General features: G+C 36.4%; 1 protein-coding gene across 1 annotated transcript in view; it reads left to right on the forward strand.

The window, feature by feature from the left end:
* Positions 1-23,139, forward strand: part of LOC141690785 (uncharacterized) — a 60,061-nt gene that overhangs the window by 20,685 nt on the left and 16,237 nt on the right. The window lies entirely within an intron of this gene.

Below are 23,139 nucleotides of genomic sequence, written 5' to 3' on the forward strand. Positions count from 1 at the left end.
CACGGAAGTACCAGGCAGGAAGGAAGCTAAAGAGCAAGTCAAGGCTATTACCTTAAGGTCTGGGAAAGTTGTTGATGCTGAAAAGGCAAAAGAAGGAGAAGCTGAAGTTAGAGATGAAAAAGCTAAGCAAAAGGAGAAAGCGGCGGAACCAAGGAAGACTACTGTTGAACACACTCTGCCTGAGGGTAATACAGGGGAGAAACAACTCTATCATCCACCACCTTTCCCTAAGAGATTGCAGCAACAAAAGCTGGATAAACAGTTTGGTAAGTTTCTGGAGGTGTTCAAGAAACTTCACATCAATATACCTTTCGCTGAGGCTCTGGAGCAAATACCTAGTTATGCGAAGTTTATGAAGAGTATTCTTTCAAGGAAGGTGAAACTGGATGACCTTGAGACCGTTGCTCTAACGGAAGAATGCAGCGCTGTTCTGCAGCAAAAGTTACCTCCAAAGCTTAAAGATCCAGGTAGCTTCACCATTCCTTGCACCATTGGCAAGTTATCGTTTGACAAGTGCCTTTGTGATTTGGGAGCAAGCATCAATCTGGTGCCGTTGTCGATCTTTAAAAAGTTGGATTTGCCTGATCCAAAATCCACCTACATGTCTCTACAATTGGCTGATCGTTCTATTACTTACCCAAGGGGCATATTGGAGGATGTGCTAGTCAAGGTGGATAAGCTCTTCTTTCCTGCAGACTTTGTTATTCTGGATTTCGAGGAAGATAAGAAGATTCCCATAATCTTGGGAAGACCGTTCTTGGCTACTGGCCGTACCTTGATAGATGTGCAGAAAGGTGAACTTACTATGCGAGTGCAGGATCAGCATGTGACCTTCAATGTATTCAAAGCAATGAAATTCCCTACAGAAGATGAGGAGTGCTTAAAAGTGGATGTGATTGATTCTGCGGTTACTTCAGAACTCGATCATATGTTAATGACTGATGCATTAGAAAAGGCCTTAGTGGGGGATTTCGACAGTGATGATGAAGATGGCAACGAGCAGTTATAATATCTTAATGCTACTCCCTGGAGGCGAAAGCTGGATATGCCGTTTGAATCTCTTGGTACTTCTGACCTCAAGAATGCTGAAGGAAAGCTCAAACCATCAATCGAGGAAGCACCTACCTTGGAGCTCAAGCCATTACCTGAACACTTGAGGTATGCTTTTTTAGGTGATGCATCTACTTTACCTGTTATTATTGCATCTGACCTTTCAGGTAGTGAGGAAGACAAGCTCTTAAGGATTTTGAGAGAATTCAAATTAGCTATTGGATGGACCATAGCAGACATCAAAGGGATCAGCCCTTCATACTGCATGCATAAGTTTCTGCTGGAGGAGGGTAGTAAGCCAACTATTGAGCAACAGCGCAGACTGAATCCTATCATGAAGGAGGTGGTGAAGAAAGAAATTCTGAAATGGCTAGATGCAAGCATCATTTATCCTATTTCTGACAGTTCTTGGGTGAGCCCCGTGCAATTTGTGCCTAAGAAAGGAGGTATCACTGTGGTAGCAAATGAGAAGAATGAGCTCATCCCCACTCGAACAGTTACAGGATGGAGAGTATGCATGGATTACCGAAAGTTGAACAAAGCCACGAGGAAGGATCACTTCCCTCTTCCATTTATTGATCAGATGCTTGACAGGTTGGCTGGTCATGAGTATTATTTTCTTCTGGATGGCTACTCAGGGTATTATCAGATTTGTATTGCACGAGAGGATCAGGAAAAGACTACCTTCACTTGTCCATTTGGCACGTTTGCTTTTCTCAGAGTTTCATTTGGGTTATGTGACGCACCGGCCACTTTTCAGAGATGTATGATGGCTATATTCTCTGACATGATTGGTAATAATGTTGAGGTGTTCATGGACGACTTCTCCGTCTTTGGACATTCATATGATGAATGTTTGAATAATCTTCGTGTCGTGCTCAAAAGGTGTGTGGAAACTAATTTGGTGCTCAATTGGGAGAAATGTCATTTTATGGTACGTGAAGATATTATTCTTGGGCATAAGGTCTCTAGGAAGGGTCTTGAGGTGGATAAAGCCAAGGTGGGAGTCATTTAAAATCTTCCACCACCTATTTCTATGAAAGGAATCCGTAGTTTTCTTGGTCATGCGGGTTTTTATCGGAGGTTCATCAAGGACTTTTCAAAGATATCTAAGCCGTTGTGCAACTTGCTTGAGAAAGATGTGCCTTTCAAATTTGATGATGAATGTTTGACGGCATTCGAGACTCTCAAGAAGAGTTTAATCACTGCACCAGTTATTACAGCACCGGATTGGACAGAGCCATTTGAGATGATGTGTGATGCGAGTGATTATACGGTAGGTGCAGTTCTTGGGCAGCGCAAGAATAATCTCTTTCATGTGGTCTACTATGCTAGTAAGACCTTAAATGGGGCCCAAATGAACTACACAACTACTGAGAAGGAGCTCTTGGCTATAGTCTTTGGGTTCAAGAAATTTCGATCTTATCTGCTTGGAACAAAAGTGACAGTATTCACTGATCATGCGGCCATTCGCTATTTGGTCTCCAAGAAGGATTCGAAGCTGAGACTTATTCGTTGGGTGCTCTTACTTCAGGAATTTGAGTTAGAGATCAAGGATCGAAAGGGTACTGAGAATCAAGTAGCTGACCATCTCTCTAGATTGGAGAATCCCGATTCTACTTCACAGGATAGGACATTGATCAACGAATCTTTTCCGGATGGGCAGTTGTTCGCAGTTCAGGAGGAAGAGCCATGGTTTTCCGATATTGTAAACTATCTTGTCAGCAATATAATGCCTCCTAATTTGACCTCAGCTCAAAAAAAGAAGTTTCTGCATGAGGTGAAGTGGTATATGTGGGATGAACCATATTTGTTTAGATAGGGAGCTGACCAGATCATCAGGAGATGTATCCCGTTCTGTGAGACGGAGGGGATATTATGAGACTGCCACTCCACAGTTTATGGTGGACACTATGGCGGTGAGAAGATGACAGCTCGTATTCTGCAAGCAGGTTTTTTCTGGCCTACTTTGTTTAAGGATGCTCATCAGTTTGTTTTAAGGTGTGATCGTTGCCAAAGAGTGGGAAATTTGACGAGAAATGATGAGATGCCGTTAAATGTGATACTTGAAGTCGAGGTCTTTGATGTTTGGGGAATCGATTTCATGGGGCCTTTTGTCTCATCCTGCAATAATCAGTACATCTTGCTGGCAGTCGATTATGTCTCGAAATGGGTAGAAGTCAAAGCTCTACCGACAAATGATGCAAAGGCAGTGTTGAATTTTCTTCATAAGCAGATTTTCACAACATTTGGAACACCTCGGGTAATCATAAGTGATGAAGGGTCGCATTTCTGCAACCGTAAGTTCACTTCTATGATGCAGCGTTATAATGTGAATCACTGAGTTGCTACTGCCTACCATCCGCAAACAAATGGTCAAGCGGAAGTGTCTAACAGAGAGATCAAGCGCATTCTAGAGAAGGTTGTTTGTCCGTCAAGGAAGGATTGGTCTTTAAAGCTCGATGAAGCTGTTTGGGCTTACAGAACAGCATACAAAACTCCACTTGGTATGTCCCCGTTTCAACTGGTGTATGGTAAGGGATGTCATTTACCTGCGGAGCTTGAGCAAAAGGCCTATTGGGCGTTGAAAAAGTTGAACCTGGATTTAGATGCAGCTGGTAAGAAGAGAATGCTTCAGCTTAATGAACTTGATGAATTTCGACTTCAAGCATACGAGAATAACAAAATGTACAAGGAAAAGGTGAGGAGGTGGCACGATAGGAAGCTACATCCTAAGTTATTCGTGCCGGGGCAACAAGTTCTCTTATTCAACTCTCGTCTCCGACTTTTTCCTGGGAAGTTGAAATCAAGGTGGTCTGGACCTTTTATTGTCAAAACTGTGTTTTCACATGGAGCGGTGGAGATTTTTGAGAATGATCTGGACCAAGCATTCAAGGTTAACGGTCAGCGTTTGAAGCACTACTATGGGGACACGGCAAACCGAGAAGTGGTTAGTGCCGTTTTATTGTCAACTTGAGGAAGGTACGTAAAGTCAAGCTAATGACGATAAAGAAGCGCTGCGTGGGAGGCAACCCATGATTTGTTGTTACAGGAACCCTTAGAAGTTAATAACCTATCCAAAACCACAAAAAAATCAGAAAAACCGGGCTCGAAATTTTTTTTTCCAGAGACCCCCTAAGCGCCCGCTCAGCTCTGCTGAGCGACCGCTCAGGGGTCGACTGTGAGAATTTTTTTTAAGTTCATAAAAAATCAAAAAAAATCAGAAAATCAAAAAAATTAATTACAACCCCATTACCCACGATTTCTTTTCCCATTACCCCATGATTTTATCCCTCAAACCCACTTCTAATCTAATTTTAACCTAATCCCTACCCTATATATACATACACTTATCCCATACATCTCCCACATACTTTCTACACTCAAACTCTCTCCCAAACATAAAAACACTATTCTCAAGCACTTTTATTCAGATTCAATGGCACCCAAGAGAGCAAGGACTATTGATAGCAGCAGCACAGTCCCTACTGCTGATTCATCGAGGGGTATTGCTGCGAGGCCTCGGTTGAATGACAGAGCTGTGGAGGAGGAGTACACTAGGCTTTTGGGGAAGCCGATTCTGAAGGAGAGGGGGTTTTTACCATCAGGGAGGGATGGTGAGTTGCTACCTATGATTGCAGAGAAGGGGTGGATAGCTTTCTGTGAGTCACCTGAAGCAGTGCCGATGAGCGTGGTTCGCGAGTTCTATGCGAACACGAAGGCCGAGAAGAATGGGTTTTCTGTGGTCCGAGGGCTGACGGTTGATTATCACCCAGCGGCGATTCGCCGTGTGATTGGGCAGCGAGAGAGGAAACCCGAGGAGGAGAACTGGAATGAGAAGACTGCTGAGGATTTTGACTTGGATTTGGTTTGTGCTACTCTCTGTAGGCCGGGCACAGTTTGGACCTTCAAGACAGGAACTAATGAGTATCGTCACTTTCCGGCGATCCTATGAACAGGTATGCCCGTGCATGGAATGCATTTATTTATGCTAATATTCTACCTTCTTCGCATGTACATGAGATCACAGTTGAGAGAGCACAGTTGTTGTGGGGAATTTTGAATGGGGAGTACTATGTAGACCTTGGTGAGTTTATCTACCAAGGAATTCTGAAGTTTTTGAGGGGAGCTAAGCACATGAACATCCCTTATGCATCCACGGTCACGAAGCTTTGCCGAGCAGTGGAAGTGAACTGGCTGTCTCATGAGCAGTTATAGTTGCCTGCCGCTCCGATTGATTCTGGGACTCTGAATGGGATGCAGGAGTGGACCGGCGGTGAGCCCGAGGAGCATGGGCTGGGTTATCGTCTTCCAGGAGGGCGTCCAGCACGAGGTGCTACTATGGCTAGGCCTAGGCGTGATGAGGCTGGTTCTTCGAGAGCTCAGGAGGGTGCTGGGATGGCTGATGCTCAGTATAGGAGGCTGTCACGGCGGATGGATGCCATGTACGAGACACAGAGCAGGTTTGCTCAGGAGCTTACCCTTGCGTTAGTGACTGCTTTTCGGGGCCTTGGAGCTGACATCCAGTGGCCAGTTTTTGGTGAGGACTCTGCATACCCGCCGCCTGATACTCCACCCACTGAGGGTGATGATGAGGATGACTCCGAGTAGGTATACCCTGTGTTCCTTTCTACTACTTTCATTGGGGACAGTTAAGATTTTAAGTTTGGGGGTGGTAGTTAAGGAATATTTTGTGTGTGTCATATAGCTGTATATTCATGATAGTTAGTTCATATAGTTGCATAATTTTTGCCATATAGTTTTTTTTTATTTATAGCTTTATTTGTTTATCATGTCATGTAGCTCATGCATATATCATGATCCCTTTTGCAATGATTTGCCGACTGATTTGTGATGTTGATGCGAGTGTAGTGATGGCATTATAGTGATGTTGAGTCATGTAGGTTGATATGCATGCTAGAAGCATTTATATTTTCACTAAGTTTTAGAGAATGCGTAAGGACTAGATTGTTGTTATGATCTGATTGTTTTCGAGGTTAATCTATTTATTATGCTTAGAATTTGATAATAGGTTCTTAGTGATAAAGGCATGAAAAAGAAAAAAATGGAGTAAAAAAAATGGAATTTGTTGCTAATTGTGGCTAGGCGTCAAATGGCTAGTAGCCGGCTCGTAGGGTTCTACGAGTATTCTAGGGTTGAGCAAGATGGAGCGAAACGCACTTGCTCAGAAATTTAGAAAAAAAAAGAAAAAAAATAGAAAAAGAGAAAAACATAGAAAAAAAAGAAGAAAAAAATAAAGAAGTTAATGCATAATTGATCACGAGTGGGCTATTTGGTATTCAAGTTATTAAGTTCTTAGGGGACTTTGTGCCTAGTGACCTAAGGCTTTTAGAGTCTGGGATCCGGTAACCTAACGCTCGCTACACGGATACCATTGTATAAGTCTTTTGTGGACCTCACTCATTGCACGGTCAAATAAGCATTATTGTTGTGAATAAAAAGCATGATTCCGTAATAAGCTCCATTATTCTCATAGTGTTATAAGTCACTTTGTGCCTAGAATTTTTATTCTTTGTATAATCTTGTGATTGTTTTGATGATGGTTTAGTCATAATAATTGGTCTAGTTCCGAAGCATATCTGTTAAGCATCTGCACACACCAAGTTTCTGGCTGTATGTTCGTTTGCATGATTTTATTGATCTTTAGTTGCCTAATTGCATTCGTTGAGATGTTGTAAGTTGGTTGGATTGGTCGTAGTAAGGGGGATCGCTGCATTTCATATAGATTGCATTCATGCATGTTTTTATTTGTTTTTGAGTCTGTGACGCTTGAGGACAAGCATCGATTTAAGTTTGGGGGTGTGATAAGTGGCATTTTATACCACTTAGAACGTCTTAAAATAGCTTAAATTGGTGTCTTGAAATCAAGTATTTTGTGTATTTGATGCGTTTTTCTAGTGTTTATGCATTTTAGGGCATTAGATGCATTTCGGGGGAGTAATCATCAAGAATAAGCCTTGGCATGTGTTCAGCATTGCGAGAGGAAAGAAAGGGGCATATTACAGCGAAGAACCGCAGCAAACTCAGGAATTTTCCAGTAGGGTCCTGAGCGCCCGCTCAGCTATGCTGAGCGGCCGCGCAGGGTCGGGAAAAAAGATAAATTGTTTTTAGACTTCTACTTCTGTTTGGCTTCCAACTTCTACGTAATCTGAGTTTTATGGGACTATTATATAAGTAGATTTAGAGACGTTTTCACGAGGTTGGATCGTGGTATTAAGCAAGGAGAGATGGAGACAAGGAAGAAGACCGTTTTAGCACACCGCAACGAAGAGGAAGCATATTTTCTTGTGATTCTGTATTTTGTTGTAACGTTGGATGCTAGTTTTCTTGCTTTTGAACCTAATTACTCTTGTGACGTACTCTGGTTTAATATAATTAGTTTAGTTATTATTCTCTTGTGTTTGTTTATCATGTTTTCATATGAACCCATGATGACGATAAGTGCTATTATGGGCTAAACGTGATCATGGGGTCGTAACGGATTTACTATGGAATTCTTTAGTTAAGTGTTTAATACCTTCGAGTGTGATAATTGTATGATATCTAGTATTGGTTGTGCGTATTCGTCTTATGTGCGTCACGAACATATAAGATAGGGTGTTAATCTCTTGTGAAGCGATGGTGGATCTCGAGATTTAGAACTTGCCATGCTAGCATAGGTTCATGTATGATGTACATGATTAGTGGGTAACTCTAACCGTTTTATTCGTCCTGTGTAATCAAAAGGAATAACTTGTGCTTAAATCATTATGTTGTCAATTTCTGTAGACATATAGGAACTCAACATAATTGATGCCTATTCAACTTCTATCTTAATTGTGGATGTTTGGTAGAATGGTATTAGTACAATGAAAGTTGGCTTTTATCAGTTTCGTGTTATTCGATTAATATCATCACTGTTGCATGCTAAGGGTAATAACAATAACTATTGAAGGAAGTAGTAATGAAGTTGTGATCTCATGAGTGTTTTAATATTGTTAATTCGAAGAGTTAATTAAGTGATTAATTAAGTCGTTAATTGTAGTTAATATTTAGTCAACAATTCTAAGTGTTAGTATCTTAACATTGAGAAGTAATCATACATTGGTGAGTGAGTTTAATTGAACATAATTAGTCTGAGTCTCTGTGGGAACGAACTAGAAAGTATTCTATATTACTTGCGAACGCGTATACTTGCGTGTATTATTAGCGCGTGTTTTCGCCCTAACAAATATCATCTACATAAATTTGAACAAGTATACTAAAGCCATTAACATTTATAAAGAATAAAGTTTTGTCAACAATACCTCTTGTGAAATGATTTTCTAAGAGGAATTTTGACAAAGTGTCATACCAGGCTCTAGGTGTTTGCTTCAGTCCATAAAGTGCTTTCAAAAGATAGTAGACATATTATGGAAAATTTGGATCTTCAAAACCAGGAGGTTGACTAACATAGACTTCCTCCTCCAAAACTTCATTCAGAAAGGCACTTTTGACATCCATTTGATAGATCTTGAAATTGGCATGGGCTGCATAGGCTAGAAAAATTCTGATGGCTTCAAGTCTTGCAACAGGAGCAAATGTCTCATCAAAATCTATTCCTTCTTGTTAACAATAGCCCTTAGCAACCAGTCTATCTTTGTTCCTGACTACTGCGCCATTTTTATCCATCTTGTTTCTGAATATCCACTTGGTGTCAATAGGATTCTTTCCTTTAGGCTTTTGTACCGGCTTCTAAACTTTATTCCTTTCAAATTGGTTTAGCTCCTCCTGCATAGCTAAAACCCAATCAGGATCCGACAGAGTTTCCTCCACCTTTTTAGGTTCTTCCTGAGATAGAAAGCTGCTATATAGACATTTTTGTTGAGTAGCTTTCCTTGTTTGCACTCTTGAAGATGCATCACCAAAATTAGCTCAAATGGGTGATCTCTAGTCCATTTTCTCTGTTGAGGTAGATTAGCTCTAGATGAAGAGGCCTCATTGTTGTCTTGATGTGTGAAAGAGTTTTCATTAGTAGAAACTTCCCTTGAGTTTGTGGATCTTTGACTTGAAGTTGGGGTTCTTTCTGATTGTGATCTAACTTGGCTTTCACCTTCTATTGATGAATCAACGGATGTTGTTCTTTGCCTTTCGACGGATGATGCAGATTGTCATTCAACGGATGATGCACTTGGTCTTTCGACGGATGTTGAATTATGTGTTTCATTAACTGTAGACTTTTCTGTAATATCCTTAGATATTGGTTCTTGATCACTTTCATCATCACTATCTTCACAAATCATCTCAACATTGTCAAATTTGAGGCTTTCATGGAAATCTCCATCTTGCCGTCCTTTAATCTTTTTATCATCAAACACAACATGTACGGATTCATAACTATGTTGGTTCTGAGATTGTAGACTCTATATGCTTTTCCAACTGCATATCCAACAAAGATGCCTTCATCTGCTCTGGCATCAAATTTTCCATTTTGATCAGTTTGATTCCTTAAGATATAACATTTACAACCAAATACATGAAGAAAGTTTATTGTTGGATTCCTATTCTTGAACAATTGGTAGGGTATCATGCATTTTGCTTGATTAACCAAAGAAATATTCCGAGTGTAGCATGCAGTATTTACAGCTTCTGCCCAAAAATATGTTGGTAACTTTGATTCTTCCAGCATTGTTCTTGCAGCTTCAATAAAAGATCTGTTCTTCCTTTCCACCACTCCATTTTGATGTGGGGTTCTTGCTGCTAAAAACTCATGCATGATCCCATTCTCTTCACAAAATAATCTCATCACATAATTCTTGAACTCAGTTCCATTATCACTCCTGATTCTTCTTACTTTGAAATCAGGATGATTGTTGACTTGCCTTATGTGATTGATGATGATTTCACTAGCTTCATCTTTGGATTTGAGAAAGTATGTCCAAGAGAACTTTGAGAAATCATCCACAATTACTAGGCAGTATCTTTTACTTGAGATGGACAACACATTGACTGGTCCAAATAAATTCATGTGTAGTAATTACAAAGGTTCCTCTATTATTGAATCAAGCTTCATTCTGAATGATGCCTTTATTTGCTTTCCTTTCTGACATGCATCACACAGTCCATCCTTTGAGAATTCCAATTGAGGAATAACTCTTACCAAATTTTTTCTGACCAACTCATTCATAGTCTTGAAGTTAAGGTGGGATAGCTTCTTGTGCCATAGCCAACTTTCATCTTGACTTGCCTTGCTAAATATTCAAGTGACAGATTCTGCATTTGATGAGTTAAAGTCAGCTAGATACACATTCCCTTTTCTCACTCCAGTGAGAACCACTTTGTTGCTTTTCTTGTTAGTCACAACACGTGCTTCAGTATTAAATGTTACTGAGTTGCCCTTATCACAAAGCTGGCTTATACTCAACAAATTGTGCTTGAGTCCATCTACTAGGGAAACTTCCTCAAAAATGACATTATCCTTTGAATTCAAGCCATATCCCATAGTATAATCCTTGCCGTCATCTCCAAAAGTGATACTTGGGCCAGCTCTTTCCTTGAACTCAGTGAGTAGGGTAGAATCTTCAGTCATGTGCCTTGAGCACCCACTATCCAAATACCAAAGATTCTTTCAGTTTTCCTGCTCACAACAAAATCAAATCAAGTTGATTTTGGTACCCAAGTTTCCTTGGGTCCTGTTTTGTTAGCCTTTTTCTTAGGTTTCTTGGGTTTGTCTTTATATGACTTAGGTAATTGAAGTTCATCCTTAGTCAATTGAGTAGAACCCTTAAAACCATTCATCATTGCAGAATTATCATGCACAGGCTGGTTAACATGGAAAGGCATATTCTGTGCAAACATGTTATTCCAGTTTGGCATGCTAAATGGCATTTGTGGCATCCTTAATGCAGCATAGTAAGGATTCTGTGCAAATGGCATATTAGAAAACTGTGCATTCAAATTATGTGCAGGCATAACATTCACAGGCATTGTAGGCATACTGGGAAATAAAGGAGGTGCAGACATGGAAGTAGGCATAACAAGTTTGCAATTAACAGACAAATGATTAACACTACCACACTTAACACAGATTTTTCTTGGTGCATATTTATCAGGTGTGTAGTTGTTATATTTGTTAATTCCTACTTTCCCATTCCTATTGGTTTTCCTTTTAGACTCTGCTTTCACTTCAATTTTCTCCAATCCGTCATTTAATTGTTTAATAGACAGATATCCTACATTGACTCTCTTATTTTGTTTCACTTGACTTGTTTCTCCTGGAACAAAGTTCTTAGAAACTGATCCATATTTCTCATTCAACTTAGCTAGCTTGACTTTGCTAACTGGCTTTCTTTCACTCAACATATGTGGTTCCTTGACTTTCGACGAATGATTATTTTGATCATTCGACGGATAACATTCATCATCTGTCGAATCCACATCCGTTAAAAGTCCTTCTACCAAATTAGAATCTAGTTTCTCCTTGCTCTTTTTCCAGGCTTCATCACAGAAGGATTCAATACCTTGAACTTTAATAATTTGAGCATGGACATCTCTAGATGACTTTTATGCCTTAATAACTTCTTGTTCTCGTTCAAGCTATTTTCTTAAAATATCCTCTTTATTTAAGAATTCAGTAAGTTCATCTTTGGCAATCTTGCACTCTATTTTCAGTTTTTTAAACTCAACAAGTTGAGTTTCCAACACATTGTTTCTTTCAATTAAAGACAAATTATTCTCTTTAAGTTTGGTGTTTTCTTTAGTGAGAGACTTAAGTGTAACACGCAGATGATATAATTCAGTAAACATGTCTTTTATAGCATCATTACACTCTGCTTTTGATAAATGTGCTATATTAGTGGTGATTACCTGATTACTGGATGAACTGACCTCTGTTTCATCTGATTTAGCCATGAGTGCTAGGTTGACATAGCTTGTATCTTCATCCTCTTCTAGTCCATCTGCAGCCCAGTCATTTTTCTGTGTGATAAAATCCCTTTCCTTTTGTTTGAGCAACTCAAAATATTTTTGTTTGTAACCAACAGGCTCAAACTTCTTTTTACCAGAATCAGACTTTCTGCATTTACTAGCAAAATGACATGCCAAGCCACACTTAAAAAATATTTGAATTTAGACTTAGCAACCATGTTTCTGTTTGACTTGGCTGCTCTAAAGTTTTTCTTGAATTTGAGCTTGGAAAACCTCCTGGATAGAAAATCCAGATGCTCATCTATGTTTTCCATGTCATCTTGACTAAGATGGTCTTCATTTTCAGCTACTAGCCCTTTTCCCTTGCCTTCACAAACTCTAGGGTTTGGTGCAGATTCAATAACTTCAACTTTTATCTCCTTCTCCTTTCCTTGCTCAGCAACCAATGCAATGGATCCTCCCTTCTTTCTTCCTTTCTCCAGCTTCTCATCTTGCTCTATTTCAAGCTCATAGGTCTTCATAATCCCATACAGTCTGTCCAAGGTGACTTCCTTGTAGTCTTAAGAGTTTCTTAATGAGACTGTCATAGGCTTCCATTCCTTTGGCAGAGATCTAAGGAATTTGAGGGTCGAGTCCTTTGTTTGGTAGACTCTTCCATGCAACTTTGAAGCATTTAGCAGTTTTTGAAATCTACTGAAAATGTCAGTGAGTGACTCACTTTCTTCACTATGAAAATGCTCATATTGATGAATCAAGAGTTGCATTTTGTTTTCCCTTACCTGCTCAGTTCCATCACATATAACTTGAATTGTATCCCATACCTTTTTTGAAGTTTTACAGTTTATGATGTTGTCAAACATGTCACCGTCAACACCATTAAACAAAATATTATGGCCTTCTTATCCTTGTGAACTTGCTCAATGTTTGGATCAGACCATTCTGCTCTAGGCTTTGGGATGGATGGCTCATTTCCAGTAGCAGCTCTCATAGGGACATGTGGATCTTTTTCAATGCAATCCACATATTCTTCATCTTGAGAGAGGGGATGCAGGTGCATTTTCACCTTCCAATAGTGATAGTTGTCTTTGTCCATAAATGGAATGTTTACTCCAACATCTTTTCTGCTCATCTTGTTAGTTGTTGTGATCTTTAAACTCTTAGTTCTTCAAGAGCTTGCTCTGATACCAATTGTTATTCCCAAACAATCTAAACAAGAATTACAGAGGGGGGGGGGTTGAGTGTAATTCTAGCTCTTTTTGTATTTTAAGATTAGTTCTACTATAAAATATATATAACTGTGTTTGATTTAGCAATTGTGCGGAATGGAAGCAGTATAGGAACCAAAACATAAATTAATTAAATACAAGTACTTAAAAAATTTTTGGTGGATTGAACTTTTCCATAAGAGATATATATTAATGAGAGAACTCTGTGTTACAATATTGTACACAGTTGCTTACAAGTAGAACTTACAAGAATAGAGAAATTCTTTACAGATGTAGCTTTATCTATTTCTCTGGTAATTGTTTTCTTTCTTAAATATTTTTCTACTTGCTACACTTAGTTTATATATTACCAAGTTACATGATAAAAAGACAAACAAATAAGATAAAATATTTCTGGTCTAATTTCATGCTGCTTCATTTTTCTATCCAGCATCTTTGAATATCTTCAGTTTCGCATGGAAATGGAAATGCTTCTTTGTTCTCTAAACCCTGCAAATAGGCTGCCACATTCCATTTGCATACACTCAACGCATGTGACTGTCAAGTCACTATCAACTGCTCTTTTGATTTTGAACATCCGTTGAAACTTCATTGGATCATCCGTTGAACTTATGGTTGATCATCCGTTCAAACTTTGGTTGATCATCCGTTGAAACTTTGGTTAATCATCCGTTGAGGCTTAGTGAAACATCCGTTGAGACTATCTTCTTGACAGTTAACTCTATTTCATTTATACAAGATTACAAGGCATCTGATATTTATAATTAACCAACCTATCTTGCATATCAATCTAGTAGTCAAGATGACTTAAACATTCTACAACATCTAATTCACTAAGGCATTATAATATGCAGAAATGTGCTACTAATCTTATTGTTACATAAGCTACTCTTTCAACGGATGTTGAAGTGATCATCCGTTGAAAGCTACAAAATACACTAAATAATATCTACTAAGTATTTTGTTCAAGTTATCATCAAGTACACAACATATTCCTAACAATTTGGTCACGTAAAGTTTGGACGAATGCCTCAAGAATCTCATGCATATATAGTAGATGGACCGAATTATTTTGATAAAATCTAAGGACGATAAATAACATACAGTTGCCCATTAAAGATTTGTATAATTGATTATGAATTCACATGAAGCCCAAGTAGAAGATTGTTATTATTACTTTAATAAGAATAATTATTTTATGGGTTATATATAAATATATCAATTATATTAGCTATTTATTTTAGATTTAATTAAGTGATCAAATAAGAAACCCAATTAGATTTTTAATTTACTGTATGGACCTAATAAGTGGATACTCATACCAAGCCCAATTAAATTACAATGAGAGATTTAATTGGGCCATATATATAAAAGTTATAATCCTGGTATATCAAGTACGTTACATGACTTATCTTTTATCCATCAGAGAGAACTATTGAGAAATCTAAGAAGTAACGAGAAATCCTAAGGAGTACTTGGTTGAGAAAACAGTAATCAAGAATATTATACATATTCAGATACCGTCAAAATTATCGCCTATGGATTCAGGTACACTTTCTCCTTCAGTTTAATCTCAATAATTAGATATAATAATTACAGTTTATATTTTAGAAAATTATATACTTATAAAATTAATAGATTCTATCGGTTCAAACCCTTGTTTCCACAGTTTTAGAGTATATTTGAAAGAATTTTAAAAATAACATTTTTTTGGTACAAAATGCTAAAAAACCCATTTTGGTAGTGTATTGGTAAAAATACCTGTTTGAATAACCATTTGCCATTTGGGTATCCTATTTTGTACTAGACACCCATTTGTCAAATGGGTATTCAATTTTTTTTTTGAATGTGTATCTCAATGATAATACCCAAAATGCTTATCTTTAGTAATTTTCTTACATACCCAATTCTCAAATGCGTATTACACTTACCCAATTAAGAAATGCGTAACCAAAATGGTATTTTCAGCATATATTTTAAAAATGGGTATTTTAAGCAATTTTAATCCAAAAATAAGTATTTTTAAACATCACCCAGTATATTTGGTGTTTCACCTCTACAAACAAGGAGACATGAATACAAGTTAAAGGTGCATTAGTGGGAGCTGTAATTTGGGTTCGAGCGGTCGATCCAAAACATACAACTCAAATGTATATTTTCGTTTTTAATGAAAATTTAACTCTTTATCTTTGTGCAATAAAGGAATTCCAAAAAAATATCAATCAAAATGTCATTGAATTACTTAATTTAGTTATTACATCCCAAAAATCATTATGAAAAAATTAAATGCAAAAAGAAAAGCCTTGTAGAAATGGAGAAACAAAAAAGGATCGGCTGATGTTCCTTATCACTTTTATTGTTATTTTTTATTTGTTGATTATTCTTTATTCGGATAAAAAAATAAAAATATATGGGTCACTTGTTCAAAATATCAATTGACGGGACTGTACACCCAAAATGCCCACTGCTATTGAAACGCCCCCAAATCCGGGGTCAGAGGATTTGGTCGTCACTATGAAACCTCAATCCAAATTAACCTGTTTAATCAATAAACAAATGCCAGCGGAAGATATTTAGCATAAATGACCCCAAACTACTCCAAGATCTTTTAAGGTTACAGTTCTAGAAACAAGGATTCCAAATTCCACAAATAAATTTTTCACTTTCTTTTAAAACTCTTTTAATAATTCTCAACCTTAAAACTTAACCCGCTAGTATAATTTTGAAAAGAAGTATACTAGGCCCAAATACAATACACAATTATAATATAATATAATATAAACAACTTTACATAATAAAACTTACAGTAGTCCACAAACCCTGGACCAACCACCTTCCAAGAGCTTCTTCTTTGCTTCCTCAAATTACGCAGCTAAACAGTGCATGCCAATCCTCACCGGAGGTTAAATTTAAAAACAGGCAAGTATGAGCGAAAGAAATGCTCAGCAAGTTCATTATAATATATATATAGGGTTGTTTTGATATAAAACCGACATCTGCATTAGAGCAGAACATTTAAAATCATAATTGCTGAATCATAAAATTTTAGTTGAGGAACCCCATAATTGATTCCTTAATTGTATTAAAAACAATTTTGATATTTTTGAGCGAAATGCTTCAGCCATACTTTGAATTTTGACGAGAATCAAACTCGTAAAACAGTGTTTACGGAAATATCGTAAAACAATGATTATAGAGTGGATCATAAACTCATTCAAAACCGAACTCTTCAAATTAATACTTACTTTGCTGTTATATCAAATTAGATATCAATACGAACTTTGATGCTCACAACACCCATACTAAAGTCAACATCAATCATCTATACTAATACCACCTTTGATATTTAACAACAACGTAACTATAAACATAAATCAGAATCGGAATCAAAACTGCATTTTACCATTATTCCAAAACAGAAACAGTTGATAAATCATTTATGCTATGATTATCAAAATAATAAAGAAATTTAGATATCTATTTAGATTGGAACCAATTATGCACTATGTTGTTCCTGATGATCAGTCACGAAACAACACCGATATCCCGCAACCATACCGTAAATATAGGTACTACCCGTATCCCGAAGACATACGGTACCTATAGGGCGCCAGAAAAGGCATAACAAGCCTTGTAAGATATTACACTTCGGTATAATAGCTCACGCTGGACCGGTGCCTCGGCCTCTTACGCAACCAGTAACCATCCAATCTTAAAACATTTTATTGAAAAAGGGGTCATAATATTCGACACCCGAAATAATTTTATTCCCCCAATTCTTGGGTAGGAATACTCGCAACCAAATCATCTTTCTCAAAATCCAAAATATTTACAAATCCAGTAATTTGATAAGTAAAACATTTAACTATTCTGAACATAGAATAGCAGAGGGTACTTGCATAAACAGAATTATTTAATTCAGCGATATATAAAACATTTATCTATTCTGAACTGAGAATAGGAAAAGCAATACTTGCATGATAAGATTTAAAATAAATATCACTTGAACAATAAGTGATGATAGGGATACTTGCCTTTGGGTTTTAGCAGTTAGTCACACTCGCAACGACACATCTATTCTGACATTTTGTCTCAAGACATCACCATCCTTCTTTCCAACACTTGACTGATATGCTGCTCCTGCGATTGCTAGAAGCCAGATACCCAATACCATTCCATCTCATTCTTTATCCAACGTCTTATCCCGATCAACTCGAGAGATCCATATCTATAATTAAAATATAGAACTTTAATCATCTAAACGATAATCACTCGACGAACTGCGCATCAAAAGCCTATCGTCTACCCATACGATAGCCCACACATAAATATAACAGACAAACACAGGACCCTTTAGCCACATACATACATAATTCATATAACACGTAATCACATAACTCATGTATCACATAATTCATATAACACAAGACTCGGTTCATCAAAAGGGGTCGACTCAATACGTTTAAAACTAAAATCGGGTCAAAATATGATTTTTCGGTCACTACGCGACTCAGATTCGATTTACAAAATAAGCGACCTTTCGAAACAAAAGAATTTGGGTCTCGAAAGTATTTTTATTGAAAGCGGAATATTTTTCTGAGTCCGGATGCGTTCGTTTCGTATTAAACGGACGAACGGTTTATTTTCTACGATTAAAATAAGAATTAAATCAATTAATAATAATTTAATTGATTTTTAAATACTGAAATATAGTTTTAAAAGCTCAAAATAATTTTTAAATCACTAATTAGGAAAAACCAGAATTAAAAATAAATTTTCCATAATTTTTGGAATTAAAATACAATTAATACAAATTATCTAAATACACTGATTAATTATCAAAATAATTAATCAATTTAAATGAATAAAAATTTTGGATTTTTGAAAATAATAAAAGAAAATAATTTTTTTGGAATTTAAAATATTTTGGTAAATAATTTTTAGAATCCAAAATATTAACTAATTGATTTTTAAAATTAAAAGAAAAGATTTTTAGAAAATAGAATGAATTTTGAATTATTTAAAAAAATAAAAAGCAAAAACAGTTGGGAGAATAAAGGTTGTCATTAACCTTAAATCGAATGGTGGCAGGAACTGGCGGCCGGAGGAAGAACCTCACCGGCGACCTGATGAACAGCCGCCGGAATCTGGAGAAACCCAGAAACCGGCCGACGACGTCCCAGGTCCGGCAGGGGCTTCCCGGCCAAAATCTAACCGTTCGATACGGTTTTTACCTCAAAATCATCCATTGCATCCCCAGAAAAATGAATACAACAACATAAAGTTCAATCGATCCAGCAATCCAATTTTCCGATTAAAACAACGAATTTTCCGATGAACACATCGGAAATTCGATTCCACCATATACTTAACCAAAATCAACGAAACGGTTATCAAAATAAAGCTTAGATCATTTAGAAACTATCCCAATCCTTAAAAATCATCAAGAACATCATATTAATAATAAAATCGATTTGAAAAAAATCTAAAAACTCAAAACTCGGACTAGTTGATTTCAAACTAAAACAACTCAACCAAGTACTCAAATCGACTCTCCAGATCATTTTAAAGCTATCTATAGCATCAATATCAATCAACAATCAACAGAAATCAAAAAGCTAAATTCGACTCAAGAACATCAAAATCGAATTTCTAAAATAAATCACCTCGATTGATGAAAGTGGTACCAAAAGAACGGGCTCATCGAGAGGATTAATTTGGTATATAGAACATCAAGAACGGATTCCTGGAACTCCTACAATCATTCGATTTGTGTTGAAGAACGGATTTTACCCCCAAGAACAAGATTTCTAATTTTCTTATTTACTGAATTTTTGATAAAAAAAATGAATAAAAATGACTTTTTCAGCTATTTATATTTTTAGAAAAATCAATACCCTATATTCAATTAAGGGTGTTTTTATCCCTTAATTAAAATAATTAAGCCCAAAAATAATAATTACGGGGAATAATTTTAAAAGCCATAAAATATAACATTTATATCAAAATTCCTCAAAAATTGCGAATAACTCAAAAATACAAAAATACTGAGTATTTGAAATTCGAATAATTTTATAAAAATAAAAAGATGAATCTTGTGGGCTTTGACGTCCTGGTGGGGTCCCGGTCCATTGATTTTTGAAAAATAAAAACGATTCTTAAATTAATAGAAAACCCAAAAAAACATAAAATACATTCAAACACCCATAAAACGAGTTAAAACGAGTACCTCGATAAAGACGCAAATAAACACGCGTCCAAATTGCGGATCGATTCATATAAATGCATCTTAAACACGTAACAAGTATCCTATTGGATCATATTGGATCCGAATATAGGTTACTTAGCCGCTAAGTAACTATAAAACGATACCATTTAATATCATATTTGGATAATTATCAAAACCGAACTTCCTATAAAACACTTTATACGAAAATAAGGTTATAATATCTCGCCTTTTGAGAATAAGGATTTTTTATCGATCTATAAAATTATTAGCGTATCGAAAATTGTACGCCGGGACGCGTACGGGTCAAACCGTAATCCGGATCGAAAAAGTCAAAACACGGAAGATGTCCGGAATTACCAGATTAGGTTAGGAAGGAGTTTTCGAAAGAGTTTCGGGTTGTAAAAACGCAAAAACGGTTGAGGTTGGACGATTCCCGGCTTTATAAAATAATTTTATAATTATTCAGAAAATAATTAATAATACATAAATCATTATAAAATCATATAACATTCCAAAAATTACCAGAAAAATACCATAATTCTCTATATTTTATTCTGAACATATAAAAATTCAAATATTCAAATAATGCCACATATAAACATCCAAACATCAATTCCAATTATCAGATAATTCACCAAAAATTCACATAAAATCACATAAATAATTCCAAATAATAATAATAATATTTGAAAATATGGGATATTACAATCTACCCATCTTACAAGGATTCCGTCCTCGGAATCAGCAGAAGAAAGCACTAAGGGTTTTCTAACCAACTTTCCGTTTCCAAATAACCTCAATTTTCCATAACCTCAAACAAATCTTGTATTTCTTGTATAATAAAACTTTTACAGGAGCTTCACTGTGTACCACTATTCCGTCTACATCCTTTGACCAATTCTTCAATAGAATCACTTTTACTGATCGCGAGAAAGAAGAATAGAGAAGATAGAGAGAAGAAAAGAAAGAAAGATAGAGAGAAAAATAAAAGAACAGATTGACTTTGCTATATGCCACTGATATTCTAATCGCATTGCAATCCACTGTCGTCCTTGGTAATTTCATCACACCGCCTTACTTTGACTTGACCAAGATAACTCAGCTTAACTTGATTGACATACCTTCGAATATTTGGAATGATAAAATCATGGAATTTCAAAAAGAAGAGAATTTGATATCATAACGGAACCAAAATCTGAATTTGAGAAAAATATTGTTGAAATAAAAGAATAACTGAGAGATCAATATGATCAAATTAACTTGGTATTGCGTGCCCAACTAGGACACTACTAAAGGTTGTTAACCTTCATGTATTCACAACACACACAAGTGATGGCGTCCCATCCAACTCCTATCACACAGACAGGTTTACCTTGTATCCCCTATAGTTAGGGTTGTTCATCTCAGTCAGAATAAATAATATCAAAGGAATCCAAAATCAAATGAATAAAATTGAAAAGATTTCAAAGATGATATTTCTGAAGGAAATGAAATCCATAAAAAAAGATTCTGGCACAAAATGATTAAACGAGTGTTAGGGAATATATCCTCTAACAGGTGCCTCTTTTGAGAGAGGTCAAAAGAAATTATAGAAAGAAAAGGTATTGCCAAAGTCTTAATGCTTATCTTCTGTTTGAATTCTTCTGTTGACTCGTCATCCGATTCTCGACACTTCTTCATATTTCAGGGATATCGATAATCTTCATCGTCGTCAAATCGTAGTCTCGGAAGATTCCACAATAGAAGTTTGCAGCTTTCCGGAGTTCCATCCAGCTCAGCACAATGATCTCAAACGAATGCGCCTATCTTATCTTACTCGTTGGTACTATATCCAATAGTCCAACAGGAACTCGATATGAGCTCAAACGTCCTCACACAGCTATACACATTCCTACACACTCTCGTTTCCAGTTTACTATAACCTCAGCTCTGATACCAACCTGAAATGCCCCCAAATCCGGGGTCAGAGGATTTGGTCGTCACTCTGAAACCTCAATCCAAATTAACTTGTTTAATCAATAAACAAATGCCAACGGAAGATATTTAGCTTAAATGACCCCAAACTACTCCAAGATCTTTTAAGGTTATAGTTCTAGAAACAAGGATTCCAAATTCCACAAATAAAATTTTCACTTTCTTTTAAAACTCTTTTAATAATTCTCAACTTTAAAACTTAACCCGCTAGTATAACTTCGAAAAGAAGTATACTAGGCCCAAATACAATACACAATTATAATATAATATAATATAAACAACTTTACATAATAAAACTTACACTAGTCCGCAAACCCTAGACCAACCACCTTCCAAGAGCTTCTTCTTTGCTTCCTCAAATTATACAGCTAAACAGTGCACGCTAATCCTCACTGGAGGTTAAATTTAACAACAGGCAAGTATGAGCGAAAGAAATGCTCATCAAGTTCATTATAATATATATATAGGGTCGTTTTGATATAAAACCGACATCTGCATTATAGCAGAACATTTAAAATCATAATTGCTGAATCATAAAATTTTAGTTGAGGAACCCCATAATTGATTCCTTAATTGTATTAAAAACAATTTTGATATTTTTGAGCGAAATGCTTCAGCTATACTTTGAATCTTGACGAGAATCAAACTCGTAAAACAGTATTTACGGAAATATCGTAAACCACGATAACATGAAACAATGATTATAGAGTGGATCATAAACTCATTCAAAACCGAACTCTTAAAATTAATACTTACTTTGCTGTTATATCAAATTAGATATCAATACGAACTTTGATGCTCACAACACCCATACTAAAGTCAACATCAATCATCTATACTAATACCACCTTTGATATTTAACAACAATGTAAGTATAAACATAAATCAGAATCGGAATCAAAACTGCATTTTACCATTATTCCAAAACAGAAACAGTTGATAAATCATTTATGCTATGATTATCAAAACAATAAAGAAATTTAGATATCTATTTAGATTGGAACCAATTATGCACTATGCTGTTCCTGATGATCAGTCACGAAACAACACTGGTATCCCGTAGTCATACCGTATATATAGGTACTACCCGTATCCCGAAGACATACGGTACCTATAGGGCGCCAAAAAAGGCATAACAAGCCTTGTAAGATATTACACTTCCATATAATAGCTCACGCTGGACCGGTGCCTCGGCCTCTTACGCAACCAGTAACCATCCAATCTTAAAACATTTTATTGAAAAAGGGGTCATAATATTCGACACCCAAAATAATTTTATTCCCCCAATTATTGGGTAGGAATACTCGCAACCAAATCATCTTTCTCAAAATCCAAAATATTTACAAATCCAGTAATTTGATAAGTAAAACATTTAACTATTCTGAACATAGAATAGCAGAGGGTACTTGCATAAACAGAATTATTTAATTCAGCGATATATAAAACATTTATCTATTCTGAACTGAGAATAGGAAAAGCAATACTTGCATGATAAGATTTAAAATAAATATCACTTGAAAAATAAGTGATGATAGGGATACTTGCCTTTGGGTTTTAGCAGTTAGTCACACTCGCAACGACACATCTATTCTGACATTTTGTCTCAAGACATCACCGTCCTTCTTTCCAACACTTGACTGATATGCTGCCCCTGCGATTGCTAGAAGCCAGATACCCAATACCATTCCATCTCATTCTTTATCCAACGTGTTGTCCCGATCAACTCGAGAGATCTGCATCTATAATTAAAATATA

This window comes from Apium graveolens, chromosome 10 (assembly GCF_009905375.1).
Source record: "Apium graveolens cultivar Ventura chromosome 10, ASM990537v1, whole genome shotgun sequence".
NCBI lineage: Eukaryota > Viridiplantae > Streptophyta > Magnoliopsida > Apiales > Apiaceae > Apium > Apium graveolens.